Genomic DNA, 20,921 nt, shown 5'->3' on the forward strand with positions numbered 1-20,921 from the left:
TCTCTCTGTCTTTGAGTACATGGCGCAGCTCGACCAAGCTCGATTTCGCAGGTATAGATCAAAAGGACCGAGGGAACACCGACATAGCCTGTCCGGGAGGCAATCGGCATTTACAAATAAATGAGCAGCCGTGTAGCATCGGGAGCTTATGGACAGCGATAAGGACAGCCCACAGAGGCTCACGTGTGTGTACGAACGAGGCTTCATATGAGATGTAATCTTTGGGAGGAGGAGGAAACAACTTTGTTTTGGCAATTTGGTTGGGTGAGAGGTGGCTACCAGGCAATACCTTACAGCCTCCAGGCCCGGGCCCCGGAGTATTGCTTCCCACGCTTCAGGCGAGGGAACGACCAGGAGATCTGGTGACGGGGGAGGGGGGGGATGTTCTTCCCTGCAGTCCCAGAGAATATGATTTAAAGAGGCTATGGGCCCGGATAGTGAGCAGTGGTGGTCTATCAAGTCAGGGTAAAAGTGCGTGCATATATGTGGGTTGGGAAAGGAGTCTTAGGGACGCTCAAATGACAGTAAGTTATTGCGACGCCGCTTCTCTGAGGCTCGCATGTTCAGTTTCCCTTTGGTACCTCTGAGTCAAGCGCCGCATATCACTGAGCTTCTTTTTCTTCGTATGGGGAAGAACTGCCAGATGGAAGAGCACAGCCTCCACTGGAATGCTTTAGGCAACTTTTAAAGAGGTACAAATACATAAATGAACACATTGAAAATGAAATTCTGCAAACGAATAAACGTGGTCATTCGCAACGAATTCTTATGCACGCTGTAAAATCTGCTGGCTGGTATGATACTTACGTTTATTTCTCTGCTGGTCCGTCTTCAGCACGCCCTCTGACGCTTACGAGTTAATCAGCAGAAATAAGATTCTCGCCTTGATTGAATCGGTCGCCTTTGGAAACTGCGGTTGTGGTGCAGGCTTGACCTACAAGAGCATCTCATGTTGCAAGTTATATATCTCGGCGTGGGGACCAAGAAAAGGCGTTCGATGCCTCCACCCTCGTTGCATAAGGAGCAAAGTGATAGAATAGAACACCCCTTCTTAAGTAACTAGCTTGGTGTGTGTGAAGGTCCTTGCCCTTATTCGATGCAGTAGCGAGGCTCTTTCTTGAAGCAAACGCTTGGTAACGCAAGGCTTAGGTGACGGGATAAAAGGGATCGAAATTGGGCACGGATGGCTGTCTTCATAACTTTATTGCTATTTGTGACTTGGACATAGAATGCTGACGCTGCTTAAGCCGCTGGTGCTAGGAATCTAACCCGCCCAGCAACAGAACGTGGCAGGACTTCTGTGTCTTTCAGGTGTGCAGCACAGATTCGAGTTCTCGTGTACACCAACTAGCCCCATTACAACACCTCGAAACAAACATTTGAACGCTCATTACCCGTGATTGGCAGGAAATATTACGTCAAAATATATCCGTCGATGGCCTCTCCACGTTATTTTTCACCCGAATAGAGCGCTGGTGGCGGAATAGTGTGTCGTGTAATGGCGAATGAGGAAACAACTAAAAAAAAAAAAGAGAACCGGTTTTAGTATCCGTTTTTGCTTGTTTCCCTTGTATTTCGTTGTAGCCCGCTGGCTCAAAGAGCTCCTTTTCTTCTGGTCGCTTTAGACTCATTTGTGCGCTAACCATACTCAAATAGCGAATTTTATTCGTTCTGCGTCTTTTTTCTTTGCATGTTTTATTAGTGTGAAAATTGTCATGAACTGGTAGAAAAGCAATCACATAAAAGTATTCCTACTGCATATTTCCCTCCAGCACTTCTGATTGCCGAGTAATCCTTTAAGTTCCGTGTTTGCACTGCCAAATATAGCTCTTAAATACAGTCAAAAACTTTCGCTTCCATTGCTTGTGAGCGTGAACGGCCTTCGAGTTTGAGATTCACTTTGACATGGACAGCTTAAAAAAAATTATGAGCGTGCGCCTCTCATGCGAAACAGCACTGCATAAAAACTAGAGATACACAGGCAGGAACTGGGCTCGAATCGTAGCGCACACAACGGACCCACTACAGACAAGTTTGACGAGCGCGGATAGCATGTCGACGTCGGTGACAGCTCGAAGGCTGTCTCGAAAGCCGGTCTGTCTCTTCGCAAGTTCTGTGGATCGACGTTGGTATGGCTCTCGACAAGTGCATGCGTCGGAAAGACGACGCTGAGTTAAAGGCTCGATGTTTCGGAAGCGGGGGACGACAGCAGCGCTTGATTTATTTAGGTTTCAAGTGTCAAACACATTAGGAGAAACGCCGTCCGTTGGGCTTTAAAGGAGTCTGAAGGATTCCTCGCCATCTATTCAATTTATTGTTGTTAACTCTCCCGCTCTACAAGAATGCTAGTCTGTTAACGTATTTGCAAAGCCGTCCATATTATGCGTTTATAGTAACCATGCTGCGGTAGCCATCGTCTGTTTTTAAAACGCATTTATGCGGCTGGGTCAGCGTTGACAACGCCTTCTTGTTCGTATAGTTAGTGAGTGAAAACTTTATTGAAGATGTCCGCTGATTTGGGCGGGGTGGGGCCATCAGCACCGCAGCCAAGATGACGGCCTCGAGTCCTTGGACACGGGCGGCTACAAAAAAAAAAAAAGAGAAGCAATTAAGCTCTCTCTGCGACTAGCCGACCCCCGTTCACTAATGCGTTCAACATCACGATTGCCTGGCAGCTGCTATTATAGTGCTCAGACTTGCCATGCTTTGTATTAGAGATGATGTTATGTTTTCTGTTATATATATACATGGCATTAGATAGATTTACGTATCATAGTCATGCTTAGAGGGTATGCGTTAGTGTGCTTCTAATGGCCCCTCAGCGAGTCTCAACAGCGCAAGAACGCATAAACCGAAATGTTAGCGCGCGTCATCCCGTATGTTTTACGGCGATTTCTTCGCACCAACATAGATTCCCGCAACGGGTTGAAGCTGCGTAAATTTTATGAAAAACGGTTATGGCCGTCTTCGTGTAAGAATAAAACCGTTTGTTGGTCACATTTGTTGTAATATATTATTAGAAATGGAGGTTAACTATCCCTCTGGTGTTCCCTGTGCCAGCTCACCGCTCCAAGCAGGTGGCGCGCGCACCGCTCCAAGCTAGCAGTGGCAGTTCACATTGTCTTGGGCCCAGTGACTGCTCAACAGGACTGTGAGCAGTGCTGATGACACCGCCACTATATTATCACAACGTTAGTGCTGCACAGAGTTTAGTCTAACAGCACCTCGTGGGAACTCGCCATGAGCAATGTGTGAAGGAGTTATCAGGTAACAGAGCGAATGAATGCGAAGCGAAGAAAACATTTTAGCCTTTTAATTTTGCCACTGAGATCTCCAGTGCGAACGAACCGCTGTACCGATTGAGTAGAGAGGCATTAGCTGTGATACGTCTGCTTGCGAAACGCGCGGTACTCGTCATGGGCAGTGTCAGTCTCGAGGAGGTGGGAAGTAGGCGGAGTATGATGACCATGGCGAGAAGTGACCCGGCTAGAAATTTTTAATGAAGATCGATGTGCAGTAGATGTTGTTTTGCTTTCTGATTGGTAACATTTCGCTTTTAGCATCCAACAATCTCGCAAGCGCAGTCAAAACCAAACAGCGCGAAAGGAACAAAGGACAATGCAATCAGGCAACGCACTGGCGCTGTGCTCACATCTAGTCGTTTTATTGCACTGACGAGATATATGTACAAACAACAACGGCAATAACAAATAACAAATAAACAATATATATGTTGTCAGATTCTATCGTCCTTGGCTATTATCGCGCTATCTGATTTCGACTAAGGTAACCTATCTACTCGCCTAACTCGAAGTTTTGATCGTTAGCAATATATACAATTATTTTTAGCTAACAACGCATATAAATTAATTAGAAGTTTTTACTGAACCGCGAATTCCTTTCCTCGGATAACGGAACATTGAGGTCAATAAACATGCTTTTGCAGAATTTTTTCTGTCTATACAAGACCTGCGAATAACTTAGGAAAGTCCAGCGAAGTTATAAGCTTTTGTCAGAGGATCCGCGGAAATGAAGCAGGTGAAATCAATGTCCCGTAGATCTCAAAATGTATTCAAGTTCGTAGCCACAAGAGGTTTCGGGCCTATTTTCATACTGCAATGTGCACAGTAATTCACCCTGATTGCGATAAACGCCACGAGTCATTGATTGACATTCCCCATCAAAGCACATGGCTTCGAGCGAATGGAGTGCCATGACTATAATATATCTATAACGGAAAATTCGTAACAAATTTCAGCGTCGGCACAGCCATAGCATTCGGGGGTACTATGTTTTCTGTTTACGTCCGCCTGGAATTGTGCATTAATAGTTTTTTTTCTCAGTCAGCGAGCTATTAATTGCCCGTCTAATGCCTGAGCTCTAACATTGGTCATTGAAGCAGGAAAAGGCGACCAAGGTGGCACAAATACGACGCTAGGATAGTCATTCTAACTTTGATTTCTCTTTTATTTAGCGTTTATATTCTTTCATTCCAATATTTATCTTCTGGATCTATATATAAATATCGAAGACAAATATAAGAGTGAAAGAATACAGAGGGGAAAGAAGAAGAAGTGTGTCTGTTTGGTCGCTGTCATTGTGCGGTGCTCAGATTTTTCTGTTTTTCTTTTACATTTGCGGTTAGCATTGCCGACGATTGACTAAGACGTCCGATGAAGATTCAGCGGGCCGGACGCCTTACAGGTACGACGTTTCTTTTTTGAGGAGCTGGCTATTTCCCTGCCACTACGGTGGTCGGTAGCCGAGAACATTGTCAGGAGCTTAAATGATATTGCGCGACAAAAAAAAAAAAAAAAAAACGACACGGACGTGAGAGAAGACGACACACCAAGCGCAAACTTTCAACAAAGTTTATTGTGCCACTGCGTCGGTTTTATACATGGCAGGCAGCGTAGATCGCGCATGCGCTTACAAGGAAATGAAGTGCGAATTCATGTAACATGGTTACGAGGCATGTGATGCCGCGTCCAAGAAACGTAATTCTTTTTCTGTGAGAGCCAGAGACGGGAAGCTAACACAAGAATTACGTTTCTTGGACGCGGCATCACATGACTCGTAACCATGTTGCATGAATTCGCACTTCATTTCCTTGTAAGCGCATGCGCGATCTACACTGCCTGCCATGTATAAAACCAACGCAGTGGCACAACAAACTTAGTTGAAAGTTTGCGCTTGGTGTGTCGTCTTCTCTCACGTCCGTGTCGTTTTTTTTGTCGCGCAATATCATTTAAGTAATGGATTACCAACTTTCCTGGAATGCTGCTCTCATTGTCAGGAGCCTTATGCTCTCCCAGACGTAGCAAGCCATATGAATGATACTATAATCCGCAATGAAAATCCTTGGGGCTTGCAGGCGTCACAAAGTTTCATTAAACCGGCACGTTTGGTTCTCCACAACACTGAATCAACTTCGGCGACTTCAGGAATAATGGCTGACGGTGAAGCCGAGAGCAAGAAACCTCGTCTAAAGCACAGCAAGAACCATGATACGACATCGAATTAAGAGTAAGTGGTGGAGAAGAGATGGGTGAAGATGCACCATTTTTTCTCACATATAAGAAAAGACGAGCTTTCGAAGAGAGATTTCGCCCAACAAGCGAAGGTACTACTTTTTGGCAAATGAATCCAAACCAAGTGCCTGCCGAAATAGTTTCCGCTGCCAAAGAAAAAGCAGTCTTTCAGGACGACCAGTGATGGAAGTTTCAGTGTCAGCGTTGCTTCCTTAGCATCCGCAAAACGCCTTCCAATGTTCTCAAGTGTAGGCGGCCTGGAAGTCAAGTCCTTCATCCCAGAGTCATACACGCGAAACATTGGGAAGCCAAGACATGTGCCTCTGCAGTATACAGGTGAGCAACTCCTAGACTTCTTAAAAGATGCAGGAGTTATATCGGCGCACAGAGAGATAAAGTATTACGGCCAGAAAGACGGAGCAGTAATGTCGCATCCACTTCACACAGCAATTCTGACTTTCAAGGACGATCGCCGTATTCCAGGAAGAATTTACTTAGGTTCCAGCAGTCATCTTGTCGAGGAATATGTAGGACCAGCATTTCGCAGCTATAACTGCCAGCGATTTGGGGACATGCCGAAAAATTGCCGCAGCACACGTCGATAGAAAATCTGTTCAGAATATCATGACCACAAAAAGTGCAAGTCACGCCTTCAGCCTAAATGTGCGAATTGTGCGGGGAACCATGCCTCATCCTACTCTGGCTGCCCTCATAACAAGGCAACAGCACAAATTCGTCAACATGAACTTATCCATGGAAGACAACCGCGACGCAATGAACCCTTCCCAAAGCTTAACATTGTTCATCCAGTGCAAGGTCACCTACCTCAGGGGGCACCGGAAGCATCACAGCCAAGAAAACCAACAAGTTATTCCTCCTCAAGAGAACAACCAAGAGTGTAATCAAGAGACCACTCAGGAGGATCACAGTCAAGAGCCCAGTCTTATGCGTCAATGCCACGGAAACTCACACGACAGCAGGCAGGAACTAATACCCCAGAAAACTCCAATATTCGCACACATTATTCTAAGCGGCCTTACGCACCTCCTGCAGAAGTAGCGCCTGCTAATAGCGAACATACCACCGCATCGGTGACACAAGTGATTTTGCCAATGCTTTTCGCAGCTCTTAAGGCAATCCTATCGGCTCTACCGGAAGCAAACAACCTACCAGAAGTGAAAGCCTTGTTGCCTCTGAAAGTACTATTATGTCAACAATCCGGGTCTAGGGCGTTTTAACGTAAAGTTATTCCAAACTTTTCTATTCCAATTCTGCAATCAGCCCTCCGCGATTGGTAAAAAAAAAAAAAAAAAAAAACTTTTTGGACCACCTCCACTTCACCTGTCTGTCACGCGACGTCACGAAAACCGCAATTGCTCCCCATCTAATATGACGTGCACACACAGATTATGGATGATTTGACCGAACAAGAGAAAAATAGTTATTTCTGATTCGACGCCATTTCGTCATTAGCCCTCGGCTATTGGTCGAAGGTTTTCGGGCTGCACCCACTTCGTCTGTCTGTCACTCGACGTCACAAAACCGCAGAACTCACCGCGTCAAAGGGACGTGTACGCGCTAAAGATGTATTAATATGCCGAAGAAAAATGAATTTTCTTCTGAATAGCCGCACGCTGTCCCGTTCCGAAAGGAATAGAAGATGGCGGTCGCCGATCACTCAGATACTGGCTGCTCGCCCTTGCCGGAGAGCATGGGTTTATTTGCGTGTAATTAAACTTTTTGCATGACCGTGTAACATTTTCGAGCACTTTCGGCACGTTTACGACCTCGTTCTGCCAACTCTTCTTTGCTGAGGATCCGTTTTAGCGTCATTTTTATGCTTCCGTTGCACGCCACCGCGGTTTTCGACCAGCCACCGCAAGCTAAGTAAGGGAAAGTGGACCAATCGCAGACGCTGGCACCAGCCTCTTCATCCGGTTATCAATTTTCAGTGGAGTCGCTTGGCCCCATCGAATACCTCTCCACTTGAGCATGCTCCTCGCCTCTTGTCAACCAATTAGATAAGGCAAGCCGTTCAGTATAGGCAATGTTATTCGTTTTTCAAGCAAACAAAAGTTGCCTCCTGTGAACGAGGAGAGCGTTTGGTTGGTCTGTTCAGACAACCCTGCGCCTGACCGCTCGATGCTAGCGTCGGCAGTTACGCAAATTTGACGTCAGGAGATTGGAATAAAACATATTGGAATCATTTTACGTTGTCGGGCCCCAACAATTCGGCAAGCAGTACATGAATAACCGCTACAAAAATGTCTCCATATTTCAGTGGAATGCCTACAGTCTTCGGAGGAACTGTGCTGACTTTCGTAAACTACTTGTACAATACAACTTTCCAATACTTTGCTTGAAGAGGCCGGAATCAGTGTCGATTTTCGCCTCTCGAATTATGTGATATACAAGACTTTTCGTCAAGGTGCTGTTGGCAGAGTACTCCTGTGCGTCAGAAAGGACCTACCATCTTATCAAATTCGGTCCAGTGATTCAGTCTTTACGGAATTCATCGCATGTAACGTATCATTGGTAAGCTCTGCATACCAGTGATTAATCTACATCTACAACCTTCAAACCGGATTTCAGTAGAAGCGCTAGTGGATATCTTCAAAATAGCTCATTCTAATGTATTTATATGTGGACACTTCAATGCACACAACATTATCTGTGACAGTGACTGTTGTGATGCACGTGGTAATGATCTTAGTGCACCATAGATAAATGCAACTTTACTGTTTTAAACAATGGATCGCCAACATTTGTTAGTGGATATAATTATTCAAGCTGCATGGATGTTACCCTGTGTTCGCAACATCTAGTGAATGGTGTGGGATGGACAACAAATATGGAAACGCGCGGAAGTGATAATTTTCCCATCCTTGAAAATCACCCTAGCATGCACAACTATATCAGGCATTACAGTGGGCTAACCAATTGGAAAGCTTTTCGGTACCGCCTAATGAATCAAATTTATCAACGTACAATGGCTGAAAGATCTACCGATTTTTTTTTTCAGGATAATGTGAGCATATGCACAGAAAAGGCCTCAATTCCAAAAGAGTATGCTGCAGTCGACGGATAGTGTGAACACCTAAGCGCCATCAGACGCCGATCCGAAGGGCTGTACTGACGGAACGGAAGTTTAGAAGCATACAAAAACGCTCAGAAAATTCACAATGTATGCGCAAACACATGGAAAATTTAGGCGAATGGCGCTGGCACGATTTATGCGGCATGCTGTCTCCCCACACGCCTATCCTACAATTTTTTCTAGTAATTCGTTCTTTAAGCGGACCTATAACACAGAGCTTCTCATTTCGTGCTCTCGCTGTAGCTCGGGACACGTATGAGATAATAGTTGCAGATGAATTTTTCAATCCTATTTCCAGACCTGTATTTTGATCACAATGTGCAGAATTTCATAATTCAGTAGTGTTAGCTAAGCGAAAAATTACTGCATGCTATTGGGTACATCTTCAATTATATCTTGCTTTCACATTAAGCGAGTTTCAATGTGCAATTCGATTATGTCGCCAAAAGTCTGTTGCGGAGCCGGATGGCATTACGTACAATATGCTAAGAAACCTCGGGCTGACAGGTACAAATGCTCTCTTAGACATCTGTAATAATCTATGGATAGAAGAAACTGTACCTGACTCTTGGAAAGTCGCTCGAATTATCTCAATGTTAAAACCGGGTAAGGCGCCCTTGTGCTTTGAATCCTTCCGCCCAGTTAATTCGACAAGTTGTTTATGCAAAGTAATGGACAAAATTATTGACGCGCGACTTCAATGGTGGTGTAATGAAATGGGTGTACTGTCCAACTACTTAGCAGGCTTTAGAAAACAGAGATCTACAATGGATGCAATACTGGATATAGTAACCTGTGTGGAACACGAACGTGCATGTACGTGGAAACTTGACAATAGCGGTATTCTTAGACATCAAGAGAGCATTTGACGCTGTTAGTCACGTTCATGTTCTGCTAAGTATGTTAGAACTCGGAATGTCTGGCAGGCCCTTTCGATGGATTTCTCAATTTTTGTCAGGACGCAAAATATTTGTTCAGACGGGGGAAGGAAATAGCGGTGAACTTGTTGTCAGACAGGGAGTACCACAGGGAAGCGTACTTAGCCCTTCTCTTTTTAACTGCGCCGTGGCTGATTTAACAAGAAGACTGCCATCACTGTATGCAGATGATGTGTGTATTTGGACATATGGGTCTAATATTCAATTACTTCTGATGACATTGCAAGATAGCACAAATACCATTAAACAATTTTTGTGATATAGAGGAATGGTTCTACCACACGCAGAGACAGCTGTATTGCCCTTCACTCAGAGGTAATTAAAACATTTCTCTCTCAATCTGGAAGGACACCTTTTAATGATTCTCACACAGCAACATAATACTTGATAATAATCATAATACATAATAATACATAATACTATATATATATATATATATATATATATATATATATATATATATATATATATATATATATATATATATATATATATGTATATGTATATGTATATATTTATATAAACTTGGTATAACTTGGCATAATACTTGATAGGCAGCTATCCTGGGCACCCCACATAAGAAAGCTCGAAAACGAGGTCAGTGCGATAGTGACTGCACTTTGCAGACTTGCAGCACATCGTGAGGCGGATCAGTATCGCCCACGCTGACTGTTTACAGCGCATTAATACGACAAAAGATTGCGTATTCCGCACCTATCTTACATGGACTTTCCCACACGTCAGAAGAGCGACTTCAAAGACTTTTAGCTAGAGGACTACGCATATGTCTAGGAGTTCCACGAGCGACTTCTAGCTGTCTTGTAATAGCTGAGGCTGGCCAATCACCGCTTCTAGTTGTGAGAACTACAGAAACATGCCGACATTATTTCCGTCTTCAATCACAGCATACAAGCCACCGATTGGCTCTAGACGTAATGAAACGAGATAGCAGTTATGGTCATAAAGAAATTCGAAAAAAGTTTCATATATTGCCAAGAAATGAATTTTGGAATTTAAACGCCGAATATTCTCCATGGCTGCTTACACTTCCGTAAATCTAGTTCTCAGTAGACGGGGTATTCAGAAAAAGACACATTTTCATTCAAGCTGCTCAACAACTAGCACTTTACCAGGTATATATGCATTATTCAGGATACAGACTCGTTTATACAGATCGCTTCAGTACAGTAACCTCTTCAACTTCAGCATTCATAATACCACACCTCAATAAACAAGAACCTTTTAAGTTATCTCGTGCGACTCCGTCCACAACGGCTGAACTATTCGCAATACTATGTGCAATAAAATTTAGAACTTCAGTTACAGATGCACAAGAATGGGTTATTTTGAGTGATTCACAGGCTGCACTAACATCACTGTACAGCAAAAAAAGAAAAGCAATCAGTGATAGTATAATATACGGAACACTTAAAGACCTCACAAAGGCAAGCCAAGCGAAACATGAAATAGCATTCTAGTGGATATCAGGGCATTGTAACGTTCCTGGCAACACAGAAGCCGATGAAGCAGCACGACAAGCACACCTCAAAGATGATGTGGTTCCGCTCCCAATATCAAAGAGTGAAATACGCTGCATTATCAGAACAAAATCTTTCAAAATGTGTAGAAATACGTGGTTTGACCAGAAGTGTAAGAGCTGAGATTTGTGTCATATTGATCCGTTTATTGAAATCAAATGTTCGTTGTCATTAGACAGAAATATGGAAACCCTTAGTCATCGATTAAGGCTAGGCAGTGCCTACACCAAAGATTCCTTACATAAAATTCGCCGTGCGGAAACCCCCGACTGTGGTGGTGGATTTGTAGATAAAAATCTACATCACCTCCTTCTAGATTGCCCACATCACTACACACCAAGACGGCGACTTAAATCAGCCCTCATTACATTAGACCGCAGACCTTTCAGTTTAAAGATACTTTTGGGTCCTTGGCAAACAAGGGCCTTGCAGAATAAGCGCCTTAATTGCATTAAAAACTTTTCTCGTAGGCAGCGGCATTGTTGGCCGTTATTAACGCCTTTAATATTCATTTCACTTCAGTGTCGCTGTTTATGTGTATGTGTTTGTGGATTCTCTTATATTGACTGTTCTGTTGTGAGTGTTATAATGCGTTTACACGATGTGTTGCTAGAGACTGTATTATTATGCGACAGTATCATTTGTATTTTGAGACTTTCTTCTACAGAACTGTGGAGTCAGTTAACTTGTATATTGTATGTACCATGTATCTGTTACGTCATAGTGTTACTGCAAAAACGTTGCTTGACAATTTCTTTGTCGTGTTTGTATGAGAAGGTTATTGGTATGTCATCTTGAACCATGTATGTTGTAGGCCAGACCCATTCAAGAGCTAAGGAGTAGCCGGCGCCTTAAATTGTGCGTCAACCATCTCCTGATATTTTATGAATAAAAAGATACACAAGGTAAATAAAAGGGAAATCAAAGACAGAATGACGATTCTAGCGCCGTATTTGAAGCACCTTGATCGCCTGCTACATCTTCTTTTATTTTGGAAGGCTGGTACTACTGCGTTATACATTCCTTTATCTCACTTACGATTGCCTTTCTACTTATTTTCGTTTATCTTTTCATCCACGTAATGCCACCCCCTCCGTGTCACAGTGCATTTGCGCCATTTTTGTGGGGAACACGACGCTATATAATCCCGTGATATACTCGACAGTATATCTCCGCAGTGCCACGCACCGACGCTTTGTTTCCTGTCCAGCGATTGTGATTCCTCAGAACACTGGGGTTTGGTAGAATAGACTGATCTTAAACGTATACTGTTCGTATCGTGCGGATTGCTTTTCTTCGAAGATGCTCTAATGTTCTCTATTGTTCTCGTTTTATGCGCGCCCCGTGCAGAAATTCCAATATAAAGATATGAGCGGAAACTCTTAATGTACGCCTTCTCTAGCTTGAACTACACCATATGGTGTCCTTGTTTTCCTTCGCCGCTATCAGGGCCACGCACTACATCTCCCTGCTTTCTTTTATTACTACCGTAAAGCTGCATGATGGAACGGCATGTATAGTACAGGACGAAATAAAAACAAAATAAATAAATACAGCGTGAAGGGTAAGAAAGCCGATGAAGGAGATCGGAAGGAAGGACAGCCAGTGATCGTTTAAAAAAAAAGAAACGACAGTGAAATAAAATCGACAAAAAAGACCGAAATATCTGCGATATATCGAAAACACTGAATTTGAGCGGCAATGGTGTAGTACGCATTTACCCTTCACAGTCGCTTGCTGGGCACTTCAGAACGTGAAACAACCAGTCGTTTTTTTTTTTCACTTTTCTTTTCTTTTTTTAATAGGGGTTGGCGCGTTTTTACGGGACTGCACACAGACCGTGCATTATTCCTCTCTCTCTCTCTCTCTTTCACGGGTGCTGTCATAATAGAGAGAAAGAGAGAGAGAGAAATAGAAATGAACTTGATAGCACAAATAGCTCATCATCCAAACTATCGTCACTGGTAACAAATAGAGCGTGGAGAGGCCGCACATTGCATATATTGCTGCGCAATTTTGTCGCCACTTAGCTCTTCTGCCAACCCTACATGTTTTGTATAATTATTTTAGCCAACATATATTTCAAAGAGACGGGCGCTCACCGACAGATAAGTTATCATCACGCAACCTTGCTATGCCGTGTAGAATATTTCCGGATAATATGCAAAGCATATAAAACCTGCTCCATTTTATTTTCTATTTCAATTTCCATTAGCAACTTGAAGGGTAATGTTAAACGCCAATATATCTAAGACCAAAGAAAAAAAAAGTTATGGTTTCTGTTCATCGGCCTTTCTCACGTTCAATATCCCGCTCTCTTCGCCACCGCAAGCAGCCGGCTGATCTTTTCCGTTTCGCAAGCATCGAAAAAAAAAAGCCCAAGACGGTGCGGACAAACCCGTTGTTTCAGCAAACGCAGCACTTTCAGGCATCCGAGGTGAACAAATTGAAGAGCTGACCCACAGACAGCCGGCGAAAGATGTGATGCTAAACGCTCACAAAAAGCTAAATACAATCTAGTGGCATTAAACAGCGACGGGCAAGGAGGGGGGCAATGCGGGCTAAGGTTGATGGGAAGGGCGCCGACCGCCGCGGTCCTCGTAAAATTGATAACCAAACCAGGCACAGATAGGCGCAATATAAATTCGCCAGCTTACGGGCATGTATCTAAGCGGGGCGGGATCGGAAAAGCGAAACCTCTCAAGTCGAGATACGCGTAAACGGTCCTCAAAGACAGGAAAGTGGGGCCAGTGCTATAGAAACTACAGGCATCCTATGCCGAAGTAGAAGAGAGGCAAAGACAGAGGAAAAAAGGGGCCTAACTGGAGCCATAAAGCCGAAGGAAACGGCGCCACATCGGAAACAGGGAAAGAAGCCATTATTTCGGCGCTCGACGAGGCAACCCTGGGCTGCCTCAGGGAGACAAGAGGAGGGAAAAAAAGAAGAAAAAAAGACCGGGCCTGGCGTGCGCTTGAGTGCAAGGGCAACGGCGCGGAAGGCAAACCAAACGGCGAGCCAATGTGAAAAAAATAAAAATCGCAGATGCTTTTGTCTATGGTCCCAATGGGGATATTGAGGGTGTTCCCAGCCAGAGGGATCCTTTCGGTAACCACATCTTAAACATTTCAACGGCAGCAGGCTTTCTTTGGCGCTTAGTGCACATGCAGATCTGAGCACGCCTCAAGGTCCTCGTGCCAAACGTCTGTTGTACTCAAATTTAAATATTTGACTGTCAGCCCAAGACGAGAAAAATAAGGAGAACTAGGGGTCTCGATTTTTCGTTGTACTTACAACCTCATGAAGCCAACAGACAAAGAAGGAATGAAAGCTTAAACGAAATTGACTGTTAGCTGTTAAGCAGTTACAAGTGTTTCATGAAACTTGCGCGACCTTTGCTGGTATTAGAGGTCACCAGGAATTATAAATCTTAAGAAGTCTGTGCCGACGGCTTGATTCAATCATCTTTACTTACATCGTATCGATATGGGTATAGGCTCCAGCAGAAATCCAGGATTTAACGGGAAAAATTCCTACCTCTCCCCTCCCCTTTCTTCCTACACAAGTCGCGCCTTCATCATCGTCCCTGCGGGCGTTGTCGTTATCCTCCATGTCACCGTGGCGCTGTCCACGTCGAATCAACTACCGATACTATGGGTGGCATTGAAAGCGTTCCTCTTTCCTCTCAGCGCCCATTGTATAAGTAGCGAACCGGGTTTCCGGTTCTAGCTGCCCTATCTGCCTTTCTCTTTTCTTTGCTCTGTTTTCCTCCGAAGTATACCTCTACATTTCGTTTCCTTTGTTGATGAGGCCCAGCATTAACAATAAAAGAAGTCCCCAAGCACTAATAATGACAGTCAGTGTGTCTCTCGGATGACATTATGAATAATATTAAAACAAGGGGACTCGCGATAGAATTATAATTTTTACCTACAAATCTTCGCGGCATCGGCGGACATCGGAATTTTGGCGATTATCGCCGCTGCCAATAATATTTCACAATATTTCACAATCGAGTTTTTAAATAAGTTTTGAGTGTACGTTGTATTGTATGAAAATTTCCTAGTATCTCACTTGTTTCCAGAAATAAGCACTCAAGATGTGTAGCGAAATGCATTGCTATTCTAGTTACAATGTGTCACACCCTTGGGCAAACGCAGCACGAAGAAATGTTAAGTGGAACAGCAACGCATTTCAAGGCACACTCTTCTTTTTTTCGAATTTCTCGAAACTGGTTCTTAAAAGGGTAGCAATTGTACCGAAAGGTTGCTCTCAAAACTAGCTGCTTTTAATTTTGCATTAACAACAATTCCTTATTTTTCAATATATAGCATCCTAATCAGCAAGCTACTTTAATCGTAATTAATTATTGGAAATTATGGAGAAGTTCGATATGTTTCCTGTTCTTTTTTCAGTACAAAAGTAAATAAATAAATAAATAAATAAATAATACTTTACCTGGAATCATGGCGATAATAAGGAGTCGTCGCAGGAGTACTCGGTACGGAATTATTTAATTTTTAGGTTATGTCGCCCGGTGTAGCTACCAAAAGATGTGCACTCACACAATTTATTCAGTGTATTTTGTGATGTCAGCAAGCGTACCTCGCGCTAATTGTGGAAAGCAATGCCACGCGAACTGATTAAAATAGTACTTCGCAAGCAGACATTATTGCGTTCACGGCGTCCCTCGGGCTGTGATCATGTCAGCCAGAAGAGAGGGTAAATTATGATGCGGGCTGGCCATAAGTTAGTGGCACAGAGCCACTACCACCTCAGAAGAGCACTTTTATCGCTCGTGTTTTGTTTGCTACCGATTTGGGGAAATGCACCACCTTTTTCCAGATTTAATCGCGAGAAACCAGGATTCAATTGTTGTTGTTACTGTTGTTGTTATTTGTTTTGAAAGCATACATGCAAATGAGAGGAAAGGAAGAGTAAGGAGCAGGCAGGTCACTGCCGCCGGAAGGGGCACTACGTCTGCCTACACTCTTCAGAAAGAAGGAGGAGACAGAAACGTAGAAATGGAAGATGTGAAAAAGGGAAGGAAAGATGACAGAAAAAAAACAGAATGTGCCTCATGCAAGATGCTGTCACACAAGCGCCAGGAAAAATGCATACAGGAAAAAATTTTAATGGTCATTTAACCGATACATTTGTTTCTGTTAAAACGGGGTCTTTGTTCGCCTTTTCTTGATCTTAGAGGGCTGAGTTCAATTACTAACCAATATTAATAACTGTAGCTGAAACGGAGGCCGATGATCCGTCAAGGCCGATACTTTTCCGCGACTGCAATTATGAGCACAAACTATTCAGAGAGAGAGAGAGAGGAAAGGCAGGGAGGTTAACGAGAGGCGCGTTTCAGGTTTGCTATCCTGCACTGGGGTAGGGGATATAGTTGTTGTAAAGACGACAAAGAGCAAGAAAATAAAGGTACAAGAAAAAGAAAAAAGAAAAAAGAATAGAGAAACAGGTAACGGAAAAGGCGCTCCAATCACAGGCGTTCACACAGGCTGATCTATCTCAAGAGGCCCAGTAGCTCTTACACGGCCTTCTCATGCGATGTTAAGTCGCGTCAATGTTGCAAAGTTATTTCTATGACAGAGGCTTGTCGTCCAACTTGGCTGAGCATGAATACGGCACCACAAACTATTCAACGTTCGCAGATGAGTATAGTACCTGTTATGACGCAAGCAGCTTCTTTAATATGCATTTGAATTTATTACTGTTTCCTTTAATCTACTAAATGCTAGAACTACTACTACTGAGGAACTTGACAGCATTAACAACGACGACGGCAGTAACGATGATGACGATGAGAATGATGATGATGTCAGTGGCATTATTCTTCATGCAGACTACGCGTGTGGTCTCTGTGGCTAACAAGTACCAGAGTGTCCCTATACGCCAGAGCGCTTACGGGAATAAACCTCTGAAATTTAACGATCCGTAGACTTCCGGTCGATTTCACAACTGAAAAAGAGATTTGAACACCCTTGGGAGAGTTCTTTCGTTTTACCAGCCGGCACACTGTACCGCTTCAGTGAACGAAAGAAATATACACGAATGCAAGCTGGCCTGCAAAGACATCGATTCGGCCCACGCCACCTGCGTAAATTCTTTCTGCTTCCTGTAAAGTTCGGCTAGTTTCCCTTTGTCTTACCTTGCGTTTCTTCCTTTCAGAGAAGAAAACGCGCAGCTTCTATTTCTCTCTCCTTTATTTTTAATAGCTGCCCCCTTCTGACAGTAAAAACTGAGGGCTGGGGCGAAAAGGAAGAAAGACCCCGTATAACGTATTAGGGCGAATTGCCTTATCTCGGCGAATGTGTGGCGAGCTTCGATGACTATAAACGCCGCTGCCTCGGTGGGCACAAGTCGGAGAATGACCGTAACGGGCCGGGAGACTTCAGTCGCACGAGCGAGGGCAAAAAAGAAAAGGGATAGAGGTAGGAGCGATGAAACAAATGTACAAGACGAAACCTAATACCGGCTGTCAAATGGACAAAACACATATAACAATGGGTAGCGCCAAGACGTTAAAAGGGAAGAACGAAAGCAGGACACGGGACTGATCTGAGCTGCGGACAAACCTCCGCGCATTCTAGCCGACTAAAAGGAAGGGCCGCACTTCGCAGCCGATCGGAGCGCCGCCTGTATGAAGAGGGCGGCATTTGGCGGCAGTGCCGGGCTCGACGATTGGAACGAAGGCTTTCTGTTCTCGCGCGCTTGTGTGCGAGTGGTCTCCGTTTTTCGCTTTGTTTCGGTTGTTGTACGCGTTGATTGCGGCGAGGGGCCTGGTGGCTTTGACGTTCATGCGCCTTATACGAGCATTCTCTTGCCGCGCTTCGCTCTTATATATAGCTGCGCGATTGCCCGCAGGCCGGCGCTGCGCGCCCGCCAATTGGTTTTACGTTCCTGTCAGAACGAGGCGCGTTCTCGTCCATTTTCACTTTTGGCTGTAGGCTTAGCTTGGCTTTGCCCGGATAGGACGACGTTAGTGCGGGTTCTCGGAAGCTGTCGTGAGGCCGACAGACAACGCGACGGAGGCGGAGAACGTGGTGCTTGCCGCGGATGGCGACAGGCAGAGGGCCAAGATTAAGCGAAGGAAGTAATCTTCTTTTCAATCACTCTCTCTCTCTCTCTCTCTCTCTCTCTATATATATATATATATATATATATATATATATATATATATATATATATATATATACATATATACATATATACATATATATATATACATATATACATATATATATATACTCTAAATGATCCACGAACACTAGGCGTGCGCTTGGAGTTTTTTTACACGCTTACTACAAGCGTGACATTCGGCACACTTACTGATCACGCCTACCAGGAGTGATCAGCAACCCTTCCTCACTCTCAGCAGCGGTGATAGGTACCTCTGTTCACACGCTTATTATGGCGTGAGCGTTATCCACGCTTAGAGACGGCGCCCAAGGGGAAAGGGGGATGGGGTGAGGAGAATTCCCCAGCCCCCATCGCCTCTGCTCTGCATGCAGGCAACGAAGAAGCGCCAGATCTTGTCGGCTTCGGTCGCTTCTCCGAATTAAGCGAGCTTTGCTCACCAAGCTCTTCGCGGTCCTCCTCTTCTGCTTCGTCGGCGCAGAGTGTGACGGACCAAGACGGTATGGCAGTGGCAGCAGGACGGCTAAGTAGTAGCTGAACACTCTGCAGAGAGATTGCGCAAGACGCTCCCGCCGGTGACACTGAAACTAATCCACTAAGAAGGGGCTTTAAGCCCTGGCACATTTCAACGACGTCAAGAAATCTAAAACTTTAACAAGCCCCATCGGTATCTTTGCACAAACAACAACCGCTCTCTGCGGCGCCGCGCGTTGGAAGGTTGCGACCCCTGTGCGAGATAGGGACGTCAGAACAGCATTATCCTATTAAAATGTTCATGTTATTGCACTCTTTTTTCGATTGTTGTCCCAAAATACCTGATCAAATTATTTTCACTGGCTTCTTTCTCTAAGAAAGGCGAATATTGTAAGCAGCGAAACAAATGAGACATATATCTTGCTGAGGTAAACCTTTTATTCAGAGCGTTAATTCCTAGAAGATGGGATACAATGAAACGTTCATGTTTTGAAACAGAACTTACAGTGTTAAAGCATTTTCAGATCGCTGAAAAAGCTTATGTCTTTATATGAGCTAGATCTAAATGCGCAACGCAGTGAACAAATTTTTAAATCTTGCTTGCACCTATGATATTTCTTTGCTTGTTCTGGCTTTACAATTGCTTGCATAAATATTGTCCCTATGCTGCCGGATATGTTATATATTTCATATAATAATGTCACTGACACTTCACTAGTGCATTGTCTAGGAATGTATCATCCCTGATCTCAATGCTGTCCTGTTCACAACCGCAGACGAGGAGCCTTGTTTACCCCCAGACAATGCAAGGTCCTATAAGGTCACTTAGCTGTATCTGAAAAAATAGGTTCTGTGTAAACAGAGTATAATGCTTTAGAAGTGAAAACACGTTTATTTTAGACTAAGAACGGTAATTCATGGTCGTTTGCTTTTTCACTGCTTTAACACGATTGCGGGTTCTTGTGACATTTATGCTACTGAGTGCTCTTGAAACGTTGCAGTTTGGATGTTTTTAGAAGTAGGTGATATACGAAAGAGGGTCGACTCGCCGCAGTATTGAGAGCGTGCTTTGGAAGTCTGAATCGCATGCACGCATCTCAAGCGACGTGTGAGGGCTCAGAAACTTTCAGTATTTTTTATGCGATCACAAGACATTTTTTTCAATTTTAGATCATTTTCATCAATCCTACTTCCAGACCATAGTTCGCTTTCAAATGCGGCCTGAAAACAAAGTAACAGTGTGGAAATCGCATTTAGATGAGACACATAGCTGAAACTGATTTTGGTTGATAATGCTCTCCATAAATATAAAGTTTAAAAATTCGAACACAAATGGCAACGCATTCGATGGAACCTTTTAATGTCTAAGCAAAAATGAGCTAAAAGGACGTATTTACGCATAATTTTCAACACAGAGGCGATGGACATTTCGGCAGGGATGACATTCTACGGGCACTTGTCACTCGTGAAGTCTGACTGCATACATAGACGGGTTTGCAGCTGGAAATCAAGAGCTGCATCAGTGCATTTGCAACAGAAAGAATATTCACGTTCATTGGACACAGTCACAGTTCCACTTTTTAAAGCCCAAACTGCAAAATATGCGAAGTTGCACATAGATATCGTAATCCAGAATGCAATTCAGGTTGGAAATTAAGAAGCATGTGTGCTTACAACATCTCATGCAGCGCGTCTGAGATGCAGGTCAGTCGACAAATGGCTGACAAAATTATGAATTTTCGATTTATCGGCCGCGGTATACTATGAGTGGCATACGTCACAACTTGAGCGATCACTGACCAACACAGATGGTAATCATAAGTGTACGGAGAGAACGTAGGCCCTAAGAGTGTTTCTGACTGAGGCGTGAAATAATCTTTATCGCTATCACTGGCTGGAAAACCGCGGTAAAGTTATTTTTCTTGTTAAGCGTGCCGGTACACTCAGTACCGTATTTCCGCGTAAATAATGCAACCAGAAATATAATATAAAGGAGGACTGTTGAATTATGAGGAAAAAAATATAGTACGCTTATAACTCAAGCTTCTCCATCAGACAACAGGAAATGCCGATTAAAAGCGGATGCCCACGGGGCTTCATTCGTCGTTGCTGCGAGCTATCGTCGCAAAATGAAGTGAAAGGACCGGAGCTGAGGCCTCTGTCACTGTCAGCGCGAATACCGCCAGACACCCAA

Source organism: Dermacentor andersoni, chromosome 2 (genome assembly GCF_023375885.2).
Source record: "Dermacentor andersoni chromosome 2, qqDerAnde1_hic_scaffold, whole genome shotgun sequence".
Taxonomy (NCBI): Eukaryota; Metazoa; Arthropoda; class Arachnida; order Ixodida; family Ixodidae; genus Dermacentor; species Dermacentor andersoni.